The sequence below is a fragment of the Sesamum indicum genome, linkage group LG8 (assembly GCF_000512975.1).
Source record: "Sesamum indicum cultivar Zhongzhi No. 13 linkage group LG8, S_indicum_v1.0, whole genome shotgun sequence".
NCBI lineage: Eukaryota > Viridiplantae > Streptophyta > Magnoliopsida > Lamiales > Pedaliaceae > Sesamum > Sesamum indicum.
Genome location: NC_026152.1, coordinates 937,427 through 942,357, shown reverse-complemented (window position 1 = coordinate 942,357; position 4,931 = coordinate 937,427).

Here is a 4,931-nt window from a genome sequence, read left to right as displayed (position 1 = left end):
TGATTGTGTCACAGACAAGATCATTATAAGCCTTATTCAGTGCAGTCTGAGTATGTAGCAAGGACGGTGAACTCCAAAAAGAGCATCTGTGCCCTGTCAGTATCTAACAGAGGTATCTCCTATGCACTTGGAGATGTGTTCACGCTCTATGAATCTGTGCCCACAATCATTGATCGAATAAAAAAAAGGAGGTTCCCATGTCGAGAAATTTGACGTAAAGCGATCTCAAGTATTAAGTATAAAGTTCTTTGACATCAGTGGGAGGGTCTCTGGCTAATGCGGGGGGCAAAGGTCCCTTCCTTTAACCCATGTATCAAGATTGTAGTCATCACGTCAACCCTTAAATCGGCTACTTTCAAGACCATTGCATTAAACTGAGGTCTCTGAAGCTCTCATCATCCTTTTGCCTGATAGTGAAAAGGCAAGTTGCAGATCTTCTAGCTTTCTTCTTGCTAGAGAAATGGTGCAAAAATTTGGGAGCCAGTTGGTCATAAGAGACCACAGTAATAGGGACTAAAGAACTAAACCAGTCTTGGATCCTCCCACAAAGTGTAGTAACAAAAATTAGATAACAAAAAGCGTCTAACAATCCATACGATTGTAGAATATTATCGTAGGCTGCCAGGTGCTCTTTGGGGTCCTTATCACCATGATACTTTGGTAGGTATGGAATCTTTACATTAGGTCCCAAAATTTCCGCTAAGATCCCGTTCTCAACGCAACATTCTCCATTACCGACTGAGATATCTGGGCCCAATGCCAATGGCCGTCTCAAATCCTCTAACCTCCTACTGAGTCGATCTACCTGTTCACTGAGTTCACAAATTTCTTCTTCCCTTTGCAGTTCTTCCTCTGCAACGGTGTTTCTCATGCTATTAACCTCTTCAAACGGAGCCTTACGGGCTCGTTCATATGCTCTGGATCGCAGTGGAGGAGGTGGAGGAAGTTCTTCCTTTTCCCTTACTAGAAAAAGTCTTCTCCTCACCCTTAGGTTAGGTACTAGTTTTGGAACATATGGTTCCGCTGAGGCTTCTCGTTGTTCTTCCACCGGTTCAGGTACCGGAGGTGTTGGAGGTGGTGGCATCATGCCTCTCTCCACTGCCCACTCTTCAAACATTTGTCTCAGATCATTTCTTGGTATCATGATCATTTTAGTAGTCTCTTGAAGATTTACGGTTTGCGTAGCCGATGGTCCTGCTTCAACTTGCTTTCTATGTCCTTGATTGGGATTAATGGCAGTGTTCACTATCTTCTTCGCACTAAAAGAAACTACACACTTTCCCATGACAACGCCAAATGTTGTATAAAGAAAATATCGAAAGTATCAACTAGCTCATCAAGAGGTAATGAAGGTCTCAGGAGTAGATATATGAATGATCTCCAGAAAATAATGATAACTTGCAAGAGAAAAGCACGTTACAGATAAAGTCGGGATTGATTCCAGCAATGGCTCTCCGACGTTCAAGTCAATTGGAATCTAAGGAAGTGTTTGGAGAATATGTGAGAGTAAAGTATCTATAGGTGGAGAGTCATATTTATATGTGCCGGTGGATTATACGATTTTCATATACACCCTTAGATCAAATCTTGATCCAACGAGGCACAATGGCCAGTACATATTCGTTGGATAATGACAAGAAGTGGTTTAGGGGACCAAGACTGTGTGCATTGAAAAACTGCCCGCAACACCAGTTGTACTGTTTTGATGTTCTGTTTTCCTTGTTCAGAAGTCTTTGGTGACCGTCATATGTCCTTTGCGCTCTGAGTCCTCTAAGATCTGTTACTTGTAGCAATAAAGCTATGGGAGGTTCCCATCTATCCTGATGTCTGACAAAGCCTCTGACTTACTTCGAAGGTCTCTAGTGGGGTGTATGAATATCCACACATCATATATATTAAGTTACGAAAAAAATTAATCTTATCTTAATACGATCATAAGCGGAAAGAATTATGCACAATATGTCACTGTAGATAATTTTATTATAACAGTTTAGTAAAAAGATAAATATAATAACAAACAATTATTGGTGATTTTATGTTGTATCATGTATATATATTTTAATACATGTTGTGGAAATATAATCAATATCAAGTATATTTTCAAAAACAAAATTGAAATAAAATAAAAGATTCGGACTTTATTATCGGAGTGAGATATAGATTTCAGACATCATTCATTGTAAACCACTTGTATGTTAGAACTAAAAATCTCCAGATTAAAATTGGTACAAGTAGCTAGACCCAATTGAGGGGACCAATCACATGTTTTACGTGCTTGTATGTTTATTTAATTTTTATTCCAATTACTTGGGACCATTTTCTTGGCTTCTTGTGCCATATATTAATTAAAGTATAGGGGTTTTTATCGTAGGGTTCAAGTAGAGTGACAATTAGGTAATTCAATTTCAGTGGGGATAAGAATTTGATTCTTCCTCTCCTTCTTCTACCCTTTTTCTTTTTTTGTTTTAACTGAACCGATTAAATTAGATAATGATTTTCAATTATCAATAACTATTATACATTAATTCAAAGTATCATGATATATATATCTAATTAGTAACTATTATTATAACAAATAAATCATTATTATTAAAAAAAATAAAAATATTCATATATTGGTGGGACTCGAATAAGTTCAAAATTATAAGTTCGAGACCTACCCGACATGTAAATATTTATTTAACTTAATTTGAGTTTGGAGGACCTCCCTGAAGATGTCTCATCCACGCTGGCGAAACGGTACACTGGTTAACCAGGCCTATGCCACGTGAGGTTGGCCAAATTTAGGCTTAGGTCTAGTCATCTTTTATTATGCCGTGCTCTTGGGCTGCCTCCGTAAATATCTTAGGCCCCTACCCTCCTCCTTGGGCCATGGGGCTCATTGGGCTGTTGGATATTCTTGGGCCTTTATTTTTCTTCGAGTTGAATTTTTTGTGGGCCATATGCATCAATAACCATAAATTTTTGTAATTATTTAAAGGATTTATTAGGATTTTAGAGATAAATTAACAACTCCTATTTTTTTTTAAGAAAAAAAGAGTTTATAAGTTCCCGACTTACAAGTAATTTTTCTAAAGAAATACCAATTAAACGCTTTGCAGTGTCTTACAAACTCTCAAATATCTTATAAAATAAGGATAATTACGTTTTTTTCTCCTGAAATTTAGTGTAATTACATATAAACCCTCTATAGTTTGAAAAATCCCGTCTAGTATTCCTAAGATTCTTCTACTAGTCAAAATTCACTAAATTTATTGATATTAACAAAAAAAATCCAACACAAATCTATATTTATCTTCGATTGATTTATTGCTGATTAATAATAAGTTAAATAAATATTTTTATGATTAAATTACCTTATATATCCTTACATATTAATACATGTGAGGAGGTAAATCATCACTGTTATAATGGTTTAGCTAGCAAAAATTTATTTGATCTCCAATAAGTCAATTAAGGCTAAATATCAATTTTCATTCAAATTTTCGTTAATATAAAAAAATTTAATGAAATTTGACTAACAGATCGACTTATTTGTTAGACGAATATAAACCTCAGAGGTACTTGATGTAGTTTTTCAAACATAGGAATTTTACACATAATTACACCAAATCTCAGGAGAGAGGAGTATCCCTATAAAATATTTTTAAAAGCTTATAACCTCACCCAAACACCTCAAAATGCCCCCAACTCTTCATTAATTAGGAACAAGCCAAGATCCACACGATTTTATTCTAGTTGTTCTGATTCGGCTCAGGGCCTGTCCATAGCCGAGTATGTATGAATTCATAATGATAATTTGATCAATCTAAATTTATGATTGACATTAAATCCTACAATAATGAAAATGTATAAATACCAACCCTCCAAAATCAGAGGCCTTCCTGATGTTCGACAATTTACCAACTTATGCATCAAATGACTATTATCGGAGGTTCTCCCAGTGTGATTCTCACTATTATGGTTTATCTAAGCTATATTAGAGATTGTTTACATATTGGCGTAAGTAGATCTAAAACTAAATCACAAACATAACCATTGAAAAAAATAAAATAATGCCAATAAGCCCCAACTCAATTGACGAAACTAAAACCTTACAACTATAAGGTCATGAGTTCGAACCCCACCATTGCGTGCGATGTTATTTTACTTTAACAATAAGTATCGTTCTATTTTAATAGCAATTATCGATTAGATATAGTTATCTGATATTGATGGTTAGCATATAATTATTATAACTATCAATAGTCGTTAAATCTAAATATTTGATAGTGACTATTATAATCAATTTACTCAAAAAAATTAATAATTTATCGCTTTTACTTTAAAAAACCAAATAAAATAAATGATAAAATCTTATTCTCACTTTCACAAAAATTTCTAATTTCTAATATTATTTTCAAACATCAAACCTCCAAATTTTTTATTTCATCATTTTGAGGATGTCTACAAGAGTTGATTATAGTGTATCTCATTGATCACAACACACAACTGAGCGCAGACACACACTTGGTTGGTTGTTGGAATTGATTTCTCTGCCATTCATTTGAAAAATATATTAATTTGAATTTGACTTTTTCCCAACTCCCACTGATCAAGAAATGGCCCACATAACATATTAATTATTTCACTGATTATCCGAAAAAACAAACGTCACACGGATCACAAAAGTGCAACCACTAACCATATTGCCCATGAATGAAATTATGATATATTACACCGACTCTGCGTAAGAAGTTTGGTTTTATTATATAAATATTTTTTTATCTTTTTAATAAAATTATAAATACACTCTTAAAATTATTTTATAATTTTTGTATCACCACTCTCGCTCCTCTATATATATATTTTTTGAAATTGTAATTAAATGATCACATTAATATTTTACTAAACTGAACAATACATTAATTTTAATTAATGTATTTACGTTC